The sequence below is a fragment of the Brachycentrus maculatus genome, unplaced genomic scaffold (assembly GCF_059751285.1).
Source record: "Brachycentrus maculatus isolate JH-2025_06_01 unplaced genomic scaffold, ASM5975128v1 h1tg000076l, whole genome shotgun sequence".
Taxonomy (NCBI): domain Eukaryota; kingdom Metazoa; phylum Arthropoda; class Insecta; order Trichoptera; family Brachycentridae; genus Brachycentrus; species Brachycentrus maculatus.
The window spans coordinates 3,389-25,641 of record NW_028280830.1 but is presented as its reverse complement, the minus strand read 5'-3'; the positions used below and the strand labels follow the sequence as shown (position 1 = coordinate 25,641).

Below are 22,253 nucleotides of genomic sequence, written 5' to 3'. Positions count from 1 at the left end.
GATTTTGTGAACAAGTATTTGGACACACTCAAAATGTTGTAGGTGAAAATAAAACAAAAACTTTTTGTGATCACCTGTCGATGAAAATATCTGTAATGTAACTGGCTGTGTAAAATAAATATCAATGAGAAAACTCATATCGCTCACTATTTTCAAGAACGTCATATATCAAAAATCGTTTATTTTCAGTTATCCTTATTTTTGAAATGCCCAGAAAATGTACTATATCCCAGAAAAAGCGGCATATTTTTACCTTAATATTTACCCGCTACAGGGCAGAAAGTGTTGTTTTTGCATTTTGAAGAAAAGGTATTGTTTAAGTATTTTTTAAAATAAACTAAATATTTTTCAAATGTAGAAAAAACCTTCAGGTTTTACCTAAAAAGATCTGTTGCACAGTAAAAAGTTTAACAAGTGGCTTGACATTTATTTTTAATACATTGTATTATATTTTTAAGCTTTAAAAACGTTCTCCTGAAAAATCAAGTTTTTTGATTTATGACGTTCTTGAAAGGAGTGAGTGATATGAATATTTAACTTTTAATAATCAACGTGTCATTCCACAAAGGCTAATACTAAATCAATAAATAGCATTGTTTAATTGTATTATTTCGTACGTATTTATATAATTATTTAAACATGTATCACATTAAAAAAATATTAATATTCTGTCTTACTTTCAAAATCTGCCAGATCAAATTTTATAAGATATTAAAATTAATATTCTATCGGAATGCCAATTGTTGGTTTTATTGTTTAAAATATTTATATACTTTAAAACCATGCTAAAAAATACTTAAAAACAGCGTTGTATTTCAAATGCCGCTATTTTTATGGAACTTGCCTTCTGACTAGTATCGGTTAATCAGAGAGTGGGGATAGGTCAAAAATCAAGATGACGTCATTTTTTGTTTGTATCTCGTGTTTTTTTTTAAATACTGAACAAAAATCTTAAAACATGGGAAAATTTTCTATTTCATAATATTTTATCTAAAGATGGACAAATCTTTGAAACATAAACGTACCCGGAAAATTTTGCATTTTTTTGTAAAATCGACTTACGTCGATCTGGCGGATTTTGAAAGTAGGTTATATTATAAAGTTTTCTTCTTTCGTATTGAGCAGCATTGTGTTGAAAATGGTTGTGTTGTAAAAGCACATCACTAAATAATCACGAGTATAAAATGAATGGTGCAACATGTTGGGACGTCTACTGGGAAACTTGAAATTTAATGCTACTATTATGTATGAAAGCATACGGAACGTCAAGGGACTCCCTTCACATATTCAGGATTAAAGTATAAGCACTGAGTATAATACATATATACTTGGTACCTTCCTCCATACATATTGTATGAGATAATAAACCAACTTATAGCCTAGTTTAGGAGAAGTGCATGTATAGATCCCGAGGGAAATTTTCTATTTATAAAAATCTGTAGTTCACAGATCAATTAAAAATTATAACAATTGAGTGTATCATTTCCCAGTATGCAAAATAATCTGGTTTTAGATCTTGAATGAAAATAAAGGGTCTCTGCTATAAAAAAAATCATTTCGAGTGTGTCCAAATACTTGTTAACAAATCTGGATTGTCTCCAATTAAAGAAGTTATTTTTCATATTTTTTTTGACATTTCATCAAAGATAAAGACGAATATGGAATATTATTTGACATCTCACTAAAAGATGTCTCTAGTGAAGTTCTAGTTATTCAAGAACAATGTTTCAAAATTGGTTTATATATATAGAACTTCCAACAATTTGAGTAGTGTGGTTGTCAATAATGGGTAGAATTGGTGAATTTTACACGTGTGTAAAATGATCACTTAAACTAGCCTATGACGGTCGTCAGCCCCGTAAATGTTTAGACCTCCATATTCATCTTCATCTTTGATGAGATGTCAAAAATGTAAAATAAAACCCCTAAGCCGAGATAATCTAGATTTGTTTACTAGTAATTGGACACCCTCAAAATATTGTGATTGTTATTTTATTATATAAAATGCAGAACCACCAAGTAATGTTAGTACAAAACTAAAATATAAATAGTTTTTTGTTATTTTTAACAGTCTATTTATCATTCATCGTTCACTTCGTCGAACACCACTTTAAAAAACACTTTTTTCTAACTATCGGTTTCGGAATAATCATTTCATCATTAGGTCATTAAAATTAAATTATTACAGCCTGATACATATTAAAATTAATATATTGAAAGAGAGAAAGAATACAAATATTACAATGGGAATATTTTTAACAGTGGACTTGAGATTGTTATATTACCATACCACAAAGTTAACAATGCTTTTTACATACAAAACACATGTTTTTGAAATATTTTTTAAATAGAATAATAATTTGGTATGCTTCATAACCTAGATAAGCGAAAAATCGTGATATATTTTAACCGTGAATAAGCGAAACCGCACATATTAAAATACTAGACCAAAGACACATTTATCTTTTTGAAAAATTCATCATCCGCGTTTATGTGAATATTTCATGTACACAATAACACATTATAAACAGTTTCACGCATGAAAGTATATGGGTACGCGTTGTATTATAACTGTGAAGGATAAACATATTTATATGTGCACCTACATGGAAAATATTCATAATGGAATCATTCGTATTCCATATTCCCCTGCGCCTGACATAAACGTTATTTTTTCAACCTTTTTTTGCAAAAACCCCGCTAAGCAAACAAGAGGTAAGAAAAATATTAAGTAGATGAATAAGTAAATAAAATATTGATGAAAAAACTGTTGTAATTGCTGATATAAATTGTAAAAATAACATCACATCGCTCACTCCTTTAAAAATCGTAAATTTTCAGATGTACATGTTTCCAGAATGCCCAGAAACTGTACTATATCCCAGCAGAAGCTGCATATTTTAAACTTAATATTTACACGCTACAAGGCATAAAGTGTTGTTTTTGCATTTTGAAGTATATGTTTTGCTTAATATTTTTTTTAATTTACTAAATATTTTTCAAATGGAAATAAAACATTCAGGTTTTACCTAAAATATGTGTTGCACATTAAAAAGTTCAAAAAGTGGCTTGATATTTATTTTTAATACATTGTATTATATTTTTATACATTAAAAACGATCTCCTGAAAAATCAAGATTTTTTCAATATGACGTCGTTAAAAGGACTGAGCTACACGTAACCCTTAATTGGATTAGACATTTTCAAACGTAACTGGTATGTATCAAAATAATATAGTATGTAGTCACTTACTCATCAAAACGTTGTTGTGGCTCAGTATATTTAATAATAAATAATAAAACCCTTATCCGCACCCCAATGGTGCATAGGGCACTGTGTCATATTAACGCAGTGTTATCTTGATCGTTTACACAAGAAGGAAAGATGATCAGCCCTCCGCTTCAGGTACCAGTCCAAATATTACAGTGAAAAAATTACTAATATTTATTTTACCCCCCTTGGGAATCGAACCCGGGACCTCCAGAACGGTAGCCGAGCGTGCTGACCATTGCACTACGGAGGCGGACATTATATTTAAAAAGAAAAAAACACACATTTCTAGTATTTAACAATGTTTTTGGGAATACAATATTTTGGCAACTGTATAAAAAAATCTAAGAATTTCTTTAAAAATAGATTTGGTATTTTTATTTTATTTATTGTTTCGGCATTAACTTTGTGGTAAGACATGTTACAATGATTAAATAAAACACTTCGTTTTTTACCACTTGAGTAAAAACTAAAGTAATTTTTACTCAAGTGGTAAAAAACGAAGTGTTTTCTTTAATCATTGGTATTTTTAATTCACAATCATTAACATTTGTATTTATTGAAAAATACAAAATAAAAACACTTTTAAAACATTACTTTTGAGTTTATTAATGTAAACAAAACTAGTTTCGAGAACTACAGATTTACTCATGAATAGGTGAAAATCCAAACTGAGTCCTCAGTTTGTATTTTCACCTGTTAATTATAACATGTTTTACGTGTATTCTTGAAACTAGTCGTGTTTAGATTAACAGACTGAGAGGTGGAATTAAACGAGTTTTTATTTTTATATTCAATCATGAAATTATTTCGCAATGTGAACTGCTCAGCAATAAATAATAAGGGATACTAATAACCCTCTTAACGATTTCAAAAGAAACGCGAGTGCTTAAAAAAGATGTAATGTATTGTACATAGCGACTGGTCTCGTAGTAGAAAATGCAAAACATTGTGGAGAGATGTGTAATTAATTAACTGGCAAGAGTTCGAGAAATTTGTGGTTTTCTTTAAATTGTATATATTTTTTCATCTTAAGTGATGTACCCGGTGAAGTTAACAAGTCGCTCACTCATTTCAAGAACGTCATAAATAAAAAAAACTTGATTTTTCAGAAGAACGTTTTTTAAGTTTAAGAATATAATAAAATGTTTCAAAATAAATATCAAACCACTTTTGAAATTTTTACTGTGCAACAGATCTTCATTCAACAAATCTCCGTTTGAAAAATGTTTAATATATTTCAAAAAATTATTAAACAATAACTTTTCTTCAAAATGCAAAAACAACACTTTCTGCCCTGTAGCAGGTAAATATTAAGTTAAAAACATGCCTCTTTTGCTGGGATATAGTACATTTTCTGGGCGTTTCGAAAACATGCACAACTGAAAATTTACGATTTTTGATTTATGACGTTCTTGAAAGGAGTGAGCGACATGTGATTTTGGTCGACCCAAGGACCAATAAAATTATAAGATTGTATTAAGAAGAAATGTATGGAAATTGTTTTCAAATTAAATTAAAAAATGTTATTATATAATAATAAAAAAATGTGTATTGAGAAAAACTTTTAAGAAAAGAAAGAGAAAGATTTATACTACAACCATGCCTCTTAAAAAACATGCCTTTTTTGCTGGGATATAGTACATTTTCTCGGCATTCTGAAAACATGTACAACTTTAAAAATCGACGATTTTTGATTTATGACGTTCTTGAAAGGAGTGAGCGAAGTGTACTTTTAAATATCCTGTTTATCTTTTCCGTATTTCTGGATTATGAATTGATCCAGAAACATTCCAATCTAAAGTGAATATTTCAGAAATTATAACTTATCTGTCATTTTTTTCCAGATAACATTCTGACAGTTAAAACACTTCTATTCAATTTATTATCACTATGGTATAAAAATTATATTTTCTTTTTAAAGGGTCTATTCAAAGAACGTATTCATGAAAAAAATCAATCTTAGTTTTCTTAATAATAGTAGTAAAATATTATATTTTGTACGCATCTTTAGTCACTGGTGAATAAAAATGTTATGCCCATTATAAAAAATTCAAATAATAAAATAATTTTGAAAAATTTATAAAACGTTAATACTACGTCAAGTATGCTTCACCATAATTTACAACATTTTAAGTGTGTCCAAATACTAGTTTACAAATATAGATTATCTCCAATTATAGGCTTTATTTTTCATATTATAGAACTTCCAAGAATTTGAGTACCTAGTGTGGTTGTCAATAATGGGTAGATTGGTGAATGTTACACGTGTGTAAAGTGATTACTTAAACCAGACTATGACGGTTGTCAGCCCCGTAAATACGCAGACTTCCAAATTCTTCTTCATCTTTGATGAGATGTCAAAAAATAATATAAATATCTTTCACAACATTTAGAGTGTGTCCAAATACACAAATAATTTTGGACACACTCAAAATGTTGTAAATAAATTATCTGGTCAAATTATAAGCTTAAATAATAAAAATGAAAAAAAATATTTTCTGGCGTTTTCATGTGAGTGATTATAATCCAGGATTCGGACCTCACATACTAATATAAGAGTTTCTGCTTAGTAAAAAGCTTCTTTACATCTCACCAATAGATGTCTCTTGTGAAGTTCTAGTGATTCAAGAACAAGGTTTATAAATTGGTTCATATATATTGAACTTCAGAGAATTTGAGTAGTATGGTTGTCAATAATGGGTACAATTGGTGAATGTTACACGTGTGTAAAGTGATCACCAGACTATGACGGTCGTCAGTCCCGTAATTGCCCAGACTTCCAAATCTTTCTTCATCTTTGATGAGATGTCAAAAATAATATAAATATCTTTACACAAAGTATTTTTAAACCAACCTGTAAAAGGTTTAACTTGAGATTACAGGGTCAAGTCATTTTAAAATAAATTGCATCGCAAAGTAGAAAATAAACTTCTCAATAAGGAGCCATTCTATCCAATTATAGCTCCTTCACTGCATACGAGTCGACAGCAGATTTTACGCCTCTCAAAGTTTAACAAAATCCTGACAAAGACGAACAGTGGTGTGGAGTTACGGAGTAAAAATATACGTCGTGAAAATCTGGAAGTCTTTTTTGTTGATTTTACCATCTCTGGTTGATCGATTGATTGATTGGTATTGTAAAAGCTTCAATGTTTGGTTAAAACAACATACATATTTAATTTCAAAATATTTTAAATCTGTCGGGTTGTGGTCCCGTGGTTAGTGTCGCAGTCTCTTAAGTCAGAGTTTCTTGGTTCGCACCAACACCACCACAATTTGATACCTATTTCAAATAATGAGCCGCTTAGGTTCAAAGAAATTGTATGAAATTGAAAAGTTTTTAAATAATTAAAACACAAATATTTATCTTTTTTTTAATGAAAAAAATTGAGCAATATGTGGTGGAAACCAACTTAACATCATGATGTTTTCCCGCAGGGGTACGAAAATAGAATAGAACGCCACACCACTCAGTATTTGTAAACTGTCTTCGCCTCTTCTTTATCCACGATTATTTCGACACGGTAGACTTAATGACTTTTTCACGTAATGACTTTTTTTTCAAACCCTCATCCGCACCCCAATGGTGCATAGGGCACTGCATTATATAAACATAGTGGGATCTTGATCGTTAACACACGAAGGAAAGGTGATCAGCCCTCCGCTTCAGGTCCAGGGTAATATTGAATAAATATAAGACTGAAAAAATCACCTTTATTTATTTGCCCCCCCCTGGGAATCTAGCCCGGGACCTCCAGAACGGTAGCCGAGCGTGCTGACCATTAGACTACGGAGGCGGACACTAGGCGGAGGTAGAATCACTTTACACACGTGAATTAATAATAAACGTGTGTAAAGTGATCACCAAAGCCAGCCTATGACGTTTGTAAGCCCCGTAAATGCCCAGACTTCCATATTCTTCTTCATCTTTGTTGAGATGTCAACAATAATATGAAAAAAAAGTTCTGTAATTGGAGATATTCCAGATTTGTGAACAAATATTTGAATATAATTAAAAGTGTTGTATATACCTCATTCAGTTACTTGTTTTTGATGAAAGTAGACTGAATGCAGTCGAAATGCGATCTCTCAGAAGAATGTGCGGCAAAACGATGTATGATAGATGTGCGAATAGTGAAATAAGGAAGGAATGCAAAACTGAGATAAGCATTATCGATAAAATTAAGAAAGGTGTGTTGAGATGGTTTGGACATGTAGAACGAATGAGTGAGGAAAGAATGATAAAACAAATTTATGAGGCGAATGTTAGCGGGAAAAAAAGCAGAGGAAGACCGAGAAAAACACGGCACGATCAGGTATGCCAAATACTTGAAAGTAGTCAGGTTAGGAGTCGTAACAATCGGCGGGTATGTATGAGGAGATGCATGAACGTGGAAGAGGCGAAGAATGTTTGCAAGGACCGAGTGGTGTGGCGCTCTAGTCTCTCTGCCTACTCCTGCGGGGAAGCGGCGTGATGGTTAGTTAGTTAGTTAGTCAGTTACTTCTTTACCTTTAAGATATATATTTTTTAAGTAAATTTAATTAAAGGAAAAAATTCCAATGGTTTACGAAAGAAGAGAAGAAAATTTAAAGAAAATATTGCCGTTTCAATCAGAGATGGAGTCGTCTCTTTGAAATAGACAACTATTTTCTCGTGCATTTCATCTACGGAAGGAAGTATTAAGAACGAACTGCTTTTATAATCTCGGAGCTTTAGCTTTGATATCATTATAACGATGATAATTTCTCATATTCCTGCAGCCCTGGTGAAGTCTGAAGGGATAAAAGTAATGCACTTTGTAAGAATAATCCTCTTAATGTCAGCTTAAATAAAAGAACTTGAATGTATTTCAATTCAGATTACTTAAAATAATATAAAAGTAATGAATTTGAGTAGTGTGGTTGTCAATAATGGGTAGAATTGGTGAATGTTACACGTGTGTAAAGTGATTACTTAAACAAGCCTATGACGGTCGTCAGCCCCGTGAATACCCAGACTTCCATATTTTTCTTCATCTTTGATGAGATGTTAAAAAGTAATGTATCAAAAAGCATCTTTGGGTTTTAAACCAGTATGATACTTTTAAACATTAAGTTTGGGTTTTATTATGAAAAGAGTCCTACAACAGTGCATTTATATGAACTGAAATAAAGTGATCAATTAAAAAATAACTTCTAATTAGAGATAATCTAGATTTCCGAACAAGTTATTTACAAAGCGTCGTTTTTCATGTAAACAATAATTGTAAAAAGCTGTGTAGTGTTGATTCCAAACAAAAACTATTTTGTAAGTACATAAAGTAAGTTTATAGAAGCAATATTCGAAAAGAAAATATATTTTTATACGTAAAAAAAATCTATTGGAAACATCGCATACAGAAAAGTCACCCTTAAAAAAACATATCCACAAATTTACATTTCGATTGCAAGATATTTCCCTTTATTTGAACACAGAATTGGTATCTTTGTATTCATTTGATATTCAAAAAAGTCAGTATGGAAAAGCAGAGAGAATTTTCTAGAATATTCCAGTTCTTGTTCAGATAATAATCTGGAAAAAACTTACATTATTAGAAACAAAAGGAAAAGGAAAATGAGGATCGGCGGCAAGATGTGCAAAACAATGCCAAAAGACTGCGAACTTCAAAGCGAAATGCCGAATTACTTTTATTATTAACTGTGAAACACAAGTGTTTCTGCTGAGATTTTTTTCCCCCGGAGAATGTATTATTCAACTCATGAAAAATTCGAAAGTGATTTCAGTAGACTGAGTATTTGTTTTTTAAAAAGCGCAGTTCAAAGAAAGCTGAAATTGTTTTTATTATTTAACATCGCAGCAATGATGAAGAAAAATATGGAAACCTGGGCATTTACGGGGCTCACGACCGTCATAGGCTAGTTGTCGTCAGCCCCGTTAATGCCCAGACTTCCATTCGTCTTCATCTATGATGAGATGTCAAAAAATAATATCTATACAACTTTTGAGAGATTTAAAAAAATATATATTCAACAAAACTCAGCCAATTAACATTTTTAGTGACATTTGTTTGAAAATGTTGACAAAAAATAGAATCCCAGATATTATGTAAAGCATAATAATTTGTTTTTTATCATAAAATAAAAACTTTAGAAAATGAGGGACATATTTTTTAGATACACACATTTTCAGCGATAATGGCTCATTACAAAATACAGAGTTCAGAATTTGAAGTTACATTCGCAGATTATAAAGTAGAAGAACTCGAATGGGGATGAAAATTTAAATTTCATGAAACTGGCAGATGTTTTCAGGAATCTTCGTATGGGTTTGAACATAACGTTAAATTAACATTACTTGTTAGTAAACAAAAAGCTGTCTACCCGTTAAGAGCTACGTTTTTATTTTTTCTTCACAAATATTATTCAAAATGATTTGTTTTGTTATCACCATTTTTTTGAGTCGAACAGTCTGCTTGCTTGGAGTATTGGTTGGCGTGTTTAGATTACATTCTGTAGGTTCCGGGTCAGATTCACAGGGTGGTGAAAATTAAAAAAATTCAGAGACTTCATTAAATAAAACAACTTTGTTTTAACCACTTTTATTGGTACACTTTATCCAACTGGTCTTTACAAGAACCTTGTCATCATCAGGGTTTATGTACTAAATTATAAAACATTTAAATACTCATAGTTAATTACCCTTCCCTTACCAAAAACTTCCACGCACTTCGTACACCATTTGAAAATACGATTTAAAAATATGATTTAAAAAACTCCCAAATGTTGTTTATTGTGCATTGCGTAGCGAATACGTCAACTCCAAATAACAATTTGTGAAGAAAGTTGTTTTATTTTATAAAGTTTTTTAAAATGTGCTACAAAGTATCCGCGAAAAACATTAAGGAACACATTTTTATTGAGTTCACACTCTGTATTATCAATATTATTTATATTTGAAGCATTTCCTTTTTGATTATTCATTTTTATAAACTTTTACATTTTTTTAACCAAAAATGTTGGTTACATTAGTATAAAACTACTCACCTAATATTTCCAACATTTATTTAACAAATATGAAGCCCTTACATTGATTTAATATTATTCTGGACTGATCCCTATAGCGCAGGAGTGAACTTGACTTTACGTTCAAAATAATAGTTTGTCAATACGATGCGATAAAGCATTGTGTCGTATAGATTCGGAGTACACTTAATTGTTGGTTATATAACACGAGGTGAAAAGTCTTGCAATATAAATTTCTTATTTTTGGAGTGAAAACTCAAAATCCACTTAAAACCTTGTTTAAACTCAAAATTATTAAAGAGTATAAAGTAATAATATCTCCAAAAACTCTTTGAATAGAGCTTATGATTCAAAAACGAATGTGATATTAAATTCCTGAAGATTATATGAATTTTAATTCAATTAATTTCTGAAATATTTCACAGAAAGTTATTATATTCTATTTTTACATCGTTGCCCTTATTGCTGAGGGTCATGACCATCCTCCCTCTTTATTTTCAAAAGAAAGAAAAATGTTTTTTTTTTATAAATTATTAGATGGAGTATAGATGACGTGATTGAAGTAGTTCAAGATGAAGGGTATAAATTGAAGAAACAAAGAAGAAGAAATAAAAGTTTTAAAAAATAACTTGTACCCATTATTAAAAAGCTTTTTTTCATCTCACCAATAGATGTCTCTAGTGAAGTTCTAGTTATTCAAGAATAATGTTTCAAAATTGGTTCATATATATAGATCTTCTAAGAATTTGAGCAGTGTGGTTGTCAATAATGGGTAGAATTAGTGAATGTTATACGTGTGTAAAGTGACTACTTAAACCAGCCTATGACGGTCGTCAGCAACGTAAATGCCCAGACTTCCATATTCTTCTTCATTTTTGATGAGATGTCAAAAAATAACAAAAAAAATGGCTAAGATACACAAAGTTGCACAACCGTACTGTTACAAATTTGTGTAAAAATACTTAACACTTCAAATGAATGTAAAATAAATGTAAAAGGAATTTAAAACAAGGGTTGAAAGAGTTAAGGTTTAGTGAGTATGAGGTAATGGGTGAAAGGGTGGTTCAAAGTCTACAAGAAACTTGAGAACGAACTCTATTCAGATGGGGTGGATTAATTTTAAAATGAATTAACTGCTTAAAGCTGAAGGTTCCACGTGTGAAAAGGTTGTGACAGAGGCTCTAATTAATTTCACGCGAGAATATTTAAAGTAAAGAAGGCTTCGGTAAACCTTAATTAATAAATTTTGCTAATTGATTTTACACCAAATTATTTGTTTGTGATCTTCTTTTAGAAGTGTTAAATGAGTTTTCAAGTGAATTATATATAAGATTATTTGTAAGGCTCTATTTCAGATAGTAAAGATTAAAACAAAGTCTAGAAATGTCAAAAAATAATACAAAGAAATATATATAAATTTCAAATGAAACATATTTTTCAAATCCCCGTATTTTCCAATAACTATAAACAGTAATGTATTTTCAATTAAAAAAAATCTTTGTAGAATTTCATCATTTATTGTTTCGGCATTTATTTTGTGGTAAGACATGTTGAATTTTTTAAAGAAAACACTTGTTTTATACCACTTGAGTTTATTTTACGACTAGTTTTGGAAGCTAAGCTTCCATCTTCAGGTCTGAATGTAATCCAAAATTTACTGAATCCATTTTAGATATTTCATTTAGACCTGATGAAGGAAGCATAGCTTCCGAAACTCGTCATCAAATAAACTCAAGTGGTAAAAAACAAGTTGTTTTCTTTAATAATTTTCATACAAATTTCAAATCGTTCATTTTTTGTGGTTTCACGTTTTTCAGTTTAAATTAGCTTTTTAATATTTTAAACGTAAAAATAAATTAAAAATTACCTTTGCACATTATTGAGTTTTTTACTTCATATGCCTCTTCAAACAACTTGCGTTCTACATCTTAAATATCAAGAAAAAGCGGAGATGATAAATATCATTTCAAAAAATATTTTTAAATCATCTTTTCAAATTTCTTTTTTTATGCGGTCAATGTAATTAATTTTATTTAAAAAAAACAGGTTTAAAATAAAGCATTCACAAGTAAACAACCCCTCGCGATACAATACGTAAGTATTTGTGTTACTTTCTATCACTATACTCTATTACGATGAACCTTTTTTAAATCTAGTTTTAAAAATAAATCAATCACCTAGCAATTGTTTGAGTTAAAATAAATATTCGCGAAACTTCAATTTTCCGTAATCTGAATAAAAAGCCTTTAAAAAATCAATTCCAAAAAATAAAGCACTCGATAAAAATATTTGAGACATTATAAATATGTATGAAAATACTACTTTGCGATTCCACTGAAGCGATGTTCGGTTTCAATCGAATCTCGCGTTTTTTTCTTGTTTGCACACTCAAATTTAATAATAAAAAAGAAATCTCCTGGTTTGTGTACATAAGAAGTAAGAGAAGATATTGTTTGAAGTTACGAGACGAGAGTAAAGTTTCGTGGGATAATCCATAGTTTAAACATTACGAAAGCTTTCGGATCTATTCTCCCAAAGAGCTTAGTTTGATCCGAGAGAACCAGTCCCAATTGTTTTGCGTGTATAATCAGTATTATAGAATATTCAATCACGATTAATGGTTTTTAATACCTACGAAATTTATTTGAGCACGAACTGTGCAAAAATGAGGAATTTGAAAAAATGTATCCTTTTTTTATCATTTTATAAAATCATCGAAGGATAAAGAATGGGTAGAATATTCAATATTTATTAACTGATTTTTTTGTTTTATTTTTCATACATAAATACTGGATTCAAACCTACAAAGATGTATTGTATTTTTTTTAAATTTTATTTATTGTTTCGGCATTTACTTTGTGGTAAAACATGTTAAAATGATTAAAGAAACACTCGTTTTATACCACTTGAGTTTATTAATGTTAGTACTAGTTTCGGAAGCTAAACTTCCATCATCAGGTCTGAATAATAACTAAAATAAGAATAAAACTGTTCTTTAAATAAGGAGAGGGGTAAGTTAGAGGGAGGTTAGTCAAGTGGGCGGAGTTTGAAAATTAAAGAAAAATGGAAAGCAAAGGTGAAAATTTTTGAAACAATATATTATTTAATTATTATTAGAATTTAGGTTTTTTGGATTTCTAAATTTCCTAAATAATTCATAATTTGGCCTTTATGTGGTACAAGGTGTAATAATTTTAAACATTATAAAACATTCAAGAAAAGTAATAATTTGAATTTATGAGAGTGGAATGAGTGATTAGTTCGATTATGTGATTTCCAAATTCCGAAAACTAATGACTAATAAGACCGCTACGATGTTCTTAAATTATAATCTTTAAATTTCTTGCGGTTACGCCTTTATATTTTTTATCGATATTTAAACAAAGTAAAACTAAGGGCACTGTTTTTTTATAAAAAGTGAAAGGGTTGACTCAAGTAGAGTTTTAAATATATTTCAATAAATAAAAATAATTTTTCATAATTTATAAAAACATACTTTCTAAAAATAGTACAACAATTTATTTAGCGCTTGAAAAAAGCTTTAAATTTTACAGGAGTTTCAACATTTATGACGAGGAAAACTTTACAGCAATGTATTAAATAAACAAATATATTGTAAGTTATTTTTACTCACACAAAAGAAATATGTATTCAAATTTTGTATTGCAACGAAATGCATGAACGCTTAGGACAAATAGAGAATGCATATCACATACTCAGAACGGGTGGAGTTGGTAAAATATAACCAGTGCATGAGATGCATTTTATACTAGAATTGCAGTTCAGCAGCTTTAAAAGCAAATCCAATCACATTTCGTACATTTTGTGTAAGTTTTACTAAACGAATGAATACATTTTGAAATTGTGTAAATACTGAAAAAAAAAACATTATTTTTAACTTAAATGTTTTAATCAATCTATTTGATATTAAACGAATATTTGTATAATTTTTGCATTTGTTTTTTTCATTGTAAATTTATCATGATAATATAATCAAATACTTTTTGTTTTTGGACTTATTTGTAATTTTCATGTAAAAAGGAGAGAAAGAGATGGTTAGTTTTTGCACTAATTAAAATAAAACTATTTTATTTCAGTACAAACCATTCAAGTGACATTTTAACACTAAAATGTAATTATCACAGCCTTTAAAAACCTTTTACAGGATCTTTCAGGTTTCTACCGTTCTCTTATCTCAAGATAGATCTGAATCGCACATCAAAAGCTTTTTTATATCTTGGATCATCTAACTGCCTATTAAACTTCTTACATTCTTTACGTTTTTCATTGTTGTTGTATAAGCTCAACAGAACACGTACTTATAGCACAAGAAGCCTCGAAATAAATAATGCTCTCGAATCCAACCCGTCAGAATTTTCTCAAGTTATTCCGACAAATTCCATCCCTCCTTCTTTGTCTTTTTCTTGAATTTGTAGCTAAGAGCGACTTAAAATTTGGAGTTTAGAGTAAAGAAATGTGTTTGCTATCATGTCTACGTTCAACTTGAATTCAACTCATTTATTACCCGGCAATTAACTGGCTAGAAGTTTCTCGAATAATTAACCCCTAACCCTACCCACCCGAAGTGGCTAAAAATTGCGCATTCTCCAAATGGTAGTATTTGGGAGACCCCGGTTGTATTTATAGAAAATTTTATTTAAAAATAATAATAAAGAGCTTGCAACAAACTACGTGCGGTCAGAAGCGTGTTCACAGATTGACTGCTTGTTGGCTTGTATGATAAGAAAAATGCAGTTTATTATTCGACCTTGAATTTATGCAGAAACAATGGAACCTACAAATAAGCAAGCTGAGATAATTGCATTTTAATGTTTACAGAATTCAAAAAAATCTTCTTTATCTTTGATGAGATGTCAATGAATAGTATAGTTATTTTGAGATTATTTGGAATATTTTATTTGAAAAATGGCATATTCCATTGTGTGATTTAAAAGACTGCAAAAAATATGGATCGTATTCCTAAAATAATAATTATGTTTTTTAGGGAAACGTTATTTTAGGGGATTTTCAATCCCCCACTAAGGTCCAGGTAGGTTAATAAACGTTAAGAAAATTTCGAGTATTTCATATTTCAAGAATTAGGTGACGACAAGTTTCAATAGAAGAAGGACGAATTTAGCATTCCCAAAAAGCATTTTATGATTCTACATAATGCAAGACAAATATTTAAATTTGTTGATTGAATACATTATTGTGAGCAAGTAAATATTTCTAGTGGTTTCATTGCAAAAAAAAATATTTTTAATATAAATTGTAAATCATTTACCAAGTTGAATTTACGGCTCTTTCCTAATTTTCATTGTGACGCGTGTTTTGATGCATTCATCATCCTAACTTAACAATGATATTGAATGCTTTGAAACACATTAACGTATTATTAAAAAAAAAAACTGAAAAATGTTGCTACATTACGACTGCCGAATCGATAAATAAAAATAAATAATCAGCTCGATTTTTTTTTACAATTTTCTAAATAATTTGTTTTTTGAAACTTTTACGGCCAAGATTTAAAAAAAATCTTAAACTTTATATTGCTCATGACGGACAGCATGCTTCTTGACAACTAAATTCTTAATGTTGTGGATCGCATCGCTGTTTCAAAGATAATGAAAATTTTATATTCATTGTTCCAAAAGCATTGTGAAAATTTGATATTAGAAATGTGTGCGTTTTACTTATTTTTTCATTTAACTATACTGTGTTTGAATTTTTTTCATACAACATATTTTTTAAAACACTGTAAAATACATGTAAAAAAATATTATTTGTAGTTAACCTCGTATTTATAAGCAGGATATAAACAGTAAACGAAATAAAAATACTTGAAAAATACTAAAAGAGTCTACAGGCTAAGATAAAGGTATGTAATTTCATTTATTGATTCGGCAGTCACTTTGTGGTAAAATCTATCTGTTTTTAATTAATGTTTTACTTAGTAAGAAATAGTGGTATTGACTGAGTAAAACTTTAATTAAAAATAAAAGTATGTAGTTTAATATAAAGTAAAAGTAAAACTTACCGATTCGATACATATCAATGTTGAAGTATTTTTGACTCCAGTCCAGAGTAGGAACTTCAATCTAAAAATAAAAAATTAAACTATTTATTTTATGATATTGCATAAAATTTATGTTGATATTAATATTTTTTTTCATTATTTCAACACAAAAGATTCCATGTATTCAGGAAATTTCATTTACGTACAAGAAATGTAATGAAGAAAGATCAAAAGAAAACGTCATTTGAAATATCCTTCAAAGGGAAAAACAATTGTTATGAAAATTGAGAAATTTCTGAGATTCGAAATGTTTTTATTAAGTTTTATTATTTTTACTCTCATCAATATCTTATTTTTAAGGATACTATGAATAAATTTAGAAAATTTTCAACAATTCATTTCGAGAACAGTTTTAAACATATAATATATTTGTTTGCTTTTAAATTCTTAATCTACCAGAAATTAAGAGCTGTTCCAGGGCTGAGATTTTATACGAAAGATAACGCTTTAACTACACAGTGTACTCAAGTTTATATTTCTTTGTGGAATTCAACTTTTAATGCATTTTGCATCAAACTTATAATTTATTGTTAAAAACCACAAATACGTTCATTAAAAACAAATTTTCATAATTTTCTTTATCTTAAAAAAAGTCAATTGGTTAAATGGTTGATACTCGTAAGACAATAATGATTCGTTTCATTGGGGGATAAGGTTTACGTCTTTGTCAAGAATTTCCTAAAAAATCGATATTTTTTAACATTCAAACGAATTTCCTAGCTTTCAAACAAATCTGATAGGTAAGGGGTAGATTGAACGTACCAGAAATACGGAATTAATTTTTAAGCTAGCAATACGATCTACGATCCTTTCACTTTTGTAACTGAATTGTAGAAAGTAAATACAATGTATCGCATGTTTAAAAATGCATTTTTTCCACGCAAGGGACGCATTATCTTCCAAAAAGATTTCCAGCCATGTTAGAGTAAATTGATTCCCTTTAGCGATTGTCAAAGAAGACTAAACATAGCTTACCAACGAAATTTTAATATTGACTACGTGTCGTGCTCTCAATAAGGCATTCTTCAGCAATACCGTTCACTCAAGACAAAATTCAAACTTCACGTTATTTTAACTTTGCTATTATGCACACCGTATGCTAATATGTCCGCCTCCGTAGTGTAATAGTTACCACGCTCGGCTACCGTACTGAAGGTCCCGGGGTCGATTCTCAGGGGGGGTCAAATAAATTTTAGTGATTTTTTCACTCTTATATTTATTCAATATTACTATGGACTAGTACCGAATGCGGAAGGCTGATCACCTTTCCTTCATGTGTAAACGATCAAGATAACACTGCTTTATATGGTGCAGTGCCCTATGCACCATTGGGGTGTGCATGAGGATTTGAATGAATATGCACAAATTTATCGAATTATCATAATATTCATAACACTTGGTGTTAACTTGGCATTCAATTGTGAAACGACTGTTGATTATTATTTAAAAATAAACACTTGTGTATTACGACATATTAAGTTTTATTTCATTACACACAACTAGTTTTAGCAAGTGATTGCTAAAACTAGTTGTGTGAGAGTCTGTAGTGTTTGAAACTAGTCATGTGTAAATAAAATTCAATTAGTGGCAGTATAAGGTGTTTATTTTTTAAATAATCATAATATTCCATTGATTTCTTTATTACTGTTTTTGTTGATGTAATTAAGAAAATTTCCTTGTAAATGCTCATGGTTAACAAATTTTTTAAACAAAAAAAAATATCTTGCTGATTCAGTTATAATAAAGATAGTTCTAGCTCCATGTAAAAAGGAAATTATTTTAAGAAAAAAAAAATGCGACATAGCACGATTTTGAATCAGTTCATGAGCTTTTTATTGGCATACTTATCGTTCAGGATCGTAAAGCTTTATGGCGGAGTTTACAAACATATTCATACATAAGCAGTAAGACGTGAAAATAAAGTCTTTATCAAGTTTTATCATGAGTTTAAGACTTCACATAATGTATAAAAGTGCTCAGCTCAATCTACCCTTTATGAAATTCCGTTTTTCCCATTAAAATTGTTCCGAAACATTTTTGAAAGATTTCGAAATTATTGTTTTAAGAGGTTCTTCCGGAATCGCGGTGCGGGATTTTGGAAACTGGAAAGTTTTAAACAATGGTAAGCTTTTCGAGAGCATTTGACGAGGAGATTTTTTTCCCTAAATAGGCAATCCATCCTGAGGGTCCAAAACAAGGGTGCTTTGTGTAATCTTGGTGAGTGAGCACGGCTATAAAAGATCACTCTCTCATTTTACCTTTACAAAATCTTGATAATGCCAGCGCATATCCAAGAAACATATATAACAACGTACAATATACTCGTAATTTAAAGAATTAAAAAAAAATAAACACGAGTAAATCGAAAACCTGGTATTTCTCATATATTTTACAAATATACATAGGTAGGACATTGAGAGATTGACATATATAAATATATGTGTATATATATATATATATATATATATATATATATATATATATATATATATATATATATATATATATATATATATATATATATATATACATATATATATATATATATATATATATATATATATATATATATATATATATATATATATATATATATATATATATATATATATATATATATATATATATATATATATATATATATATATATATATATATATATATATATATATATATATATATATATATATATATATATATATATATATATATATATATATATATATATATATATATATATATATATATATATATATATATATATATATATATATGTCTATATATATATGTATATATATATATATATATATATATATATATATATATATATATATATATATATATATATATATATATATATATATATATATATATATATATATATATATATATATATATATATATATATATATATAGATATATATAAATATATATATATATATATATATATAAATTTATAAATTGATGTTTATAAATTTAAAAAAATATTGCCTTTTCACCTGTGTATGAATTAAATAAAATTCATTAAGTGGTGTTATACTAGTATATTATTTATTGATTCGGCATTAACTTTGTGGAATGACATGTCGATTTTTTTATAAAAATTAAACACTTGAATATACGAGTTTTATTTATGTATACGACTAGTTTTGAAAACTTGCGGATGTGTTATACAAGTGTTTAATTTCACGAAACACAAAAAACGAACATACGGAATTCGCCAAATGTAAAAAAACATACGATTTTATGTTTCAAATAATTTTGCGAAAAAAGTGTCTACAAATCACCTAAGCACTATAATTTTAATGCTTTCAGCCGATGCATATCTGGTAAAATCAGATAAACTTCTGACCGCGTTCCACCCCCTATATGCGCCCTAATGGCGTACCAGGGTGGCGTAGGTTATACGGCAAACATTAGGGGTGGTTCACCACTATCACGGGGTAGCATGGAAACAGGTTCACGTATCAGGAATAATGACGGCCCCAACAAATCACTATCGTGTATGACTAAGTGCGATATCGATCTCAAATCTAAAGGATACATTGTATGGGTTCATTGTTCCTACTCCAGATGAAAAGGATAATTACACATTTTATATTTTTTTTAGTTGGAAAAAACTATCTTTACAACATTTGTGAGTGTGTTGAAATACTTGTTCACAAATCATGATATCTCCAATTTTAGGAGTTGTTTCATATTATTTTTTGACATATAAGAGTTTCTGCTCAGTAAAAAAAGCTTTTTCATCTCACCAATAGATGTCTCCTGTGAAAATTCTAGTGTTTCTTGTACAATGTTTCATAATTGAATCATCTAAATGGAACTTCCAAGAATTTGAGTAGTGTGATTGTCAATCACGGGTAGAATTGGTAAATTTTACGTGTGTAAAGTAATCACTTAAACGAGCCTATGATGGTCGTTAGCCCCGTAAATGGCCAGACTTCCATATTCTTCTTCATCTGTGTTAAGATGTCACAAAATTACAGTTTTCCTTAGTAATTTGATAAAATTTCAATAAAGCGCTTTTGGGGTAATTTTTCACAAAAAGGCGGTTTATAAATTGGAAAAATTGGTAATTACGAAGAATAAAACTTCAAATAAGACCTATTTATTTGACTGATACAAACAGTATGTATTCTCATTAGTTGATGAGAACATCAGTAAACTAATCGATTAGCAATAAAACAAAAAACTCAAATTAATTTTTTTCTTAGGAATCATTTTCTCCCGTAAAGTAAATGCCAAATCAATGAATAATAACGTTTCTTTATAATGCGCAAATGATAAATATAATAAATATGTATTGTATTATATTGGAAGATAGGACCCCACAAAATGGACCCCAACAATTCTGAGATGGAGACCTTTGGAGAACAAAAGAGGTGTCGGAAGGCCCCAAAAGAGATGGTCCGACGACATAGTTGCTGTGGCGCGTTAAAACTGTCTACAAGCAGCAACTAACTGGAGAAAATGTAAAGAAGGGGAAGAAGCCTATATCCAGCAGTGGAGGTGAGAGGGTTCATAAAGAAGAAGAGAAGAAGATGAATTATGTGTTTTTATAAATCTTTGATATTACTAATAATAATAATAATAAAACCCTTATCCGCACCCCAATGGTGAATAGGGCACTGCGTCATATAACCGCAGTGTTATCTTGATCGTTTACATATGAAGGAAAGGTGATCAGCCCTCCGCTTCAGATACCAGTCCAGGGTTGTATTGAATAAATATTACAGTGAAAAATCCCTTTTATTTATTCTACCCCCCTTGGGAATCGAACCCGGGACCTCCAGAACGGTAGCCGAGCGTGCTGACCATAACACTATGGAAGCGGACAAACGCATCTTTGATTTTACTACACTTTATTATTAGCATATTGTATTTTCAAAACCATGGTGCGTAGTGTATTGTATTATATTATATATTCATACTCAAGGTGTACATGTGTGGGATTTTTTTTCTTGTTTTCATATTTAAAAATGAATAATGCATAAACCATAAAATTATGAAAAGCAAAACGGAAACAAAAATTCATTAAAAGATAAATATTTTTGTTATTTCAAAAACGGAATCATATTTCAATAAAAATAAGTCAACAATTTGCACAAACTTTTCACTTGACTTTAAAACATGTAAATGAACTTGTTTTTATGAAAGCTACCTTTTAAGCTTTCACAAGATATTTTAATCTAGGTGACGTAAACAGGCACAATTTCAAGTTCAATATTTTTAAAGACACTGTTGAGAAGCTTTCAAGACTAGAGAGCTTTTTAAGGACGGCTTTGTACAATGATATGTTTTATTTTACGACATGAATATATTTCATTTTTCGCGTTTATAATGTAAACGTTGTATTTTGACATTTCGAACAATCATATTATTATAAAATACTCTTCTTATCATCCATTGCTCATTTTGTGTAATACCACTTTTACAAAATTTCAAATTCAATTTTTTTTTTATACAAATGTAAAATCGTAATATTTTTTCAATGATATTATTTATTGATTCGGCATTTACTATGTGGAATGACATGAATATTTTATTAAAATTAAACGCTTGAATAATCAACTTTATCGAGTTTTATTTTATTTACGACTAGTTTCGAAAACGACAATTGTTTTCATCTTCTGGTACAAATTAAAATGTACCATTGTTATCAATGTTTCCTTTTACAAAAAATGTTGTTGCCCCTCCCTATATTTATTAACCTATATATCCACCTTAATATATTTTTATTCGTTAGTTTTAATTTGTACCAGAAAATAAAAACAATTGTCGTTTTCGAAATTAGTCGTAAATAAAATAAAACTCGATAAAGTGGATTATTCAATTGTTTAATTTTTTCAATGACATGATGAAATGATTTTCCAAAACTGGTAGTCACGAATAAGTG

At 29.3% G+C, this 22,253-nt stretch overlaps 1 protein-coding gene across 1 annotated transcript in view; it reads right to left on the bottom strand.

Annotated features, from left to right (window-relative positions):
- Nucleotides 1-16,377, bottom strand: part of LOC148311104 (5-hydroxytryptamine receptor 1-like) — a 53,910-nt gene extending 37,533 nt beyond the window's left edge. The window contains exon 1 of the mRNA XM_088257230.1: nucleotides 16,316-16,377. The gene's annotated coding sequence lies outside the window, so the exon portion shown is untranslated. The remainder of the gene's footprint in view (nucleotides 1-16,315) is intronic.
- Between the last annotated feature and the right edge of the window lie 5,876 nt (nucleotides 16,378-22,253).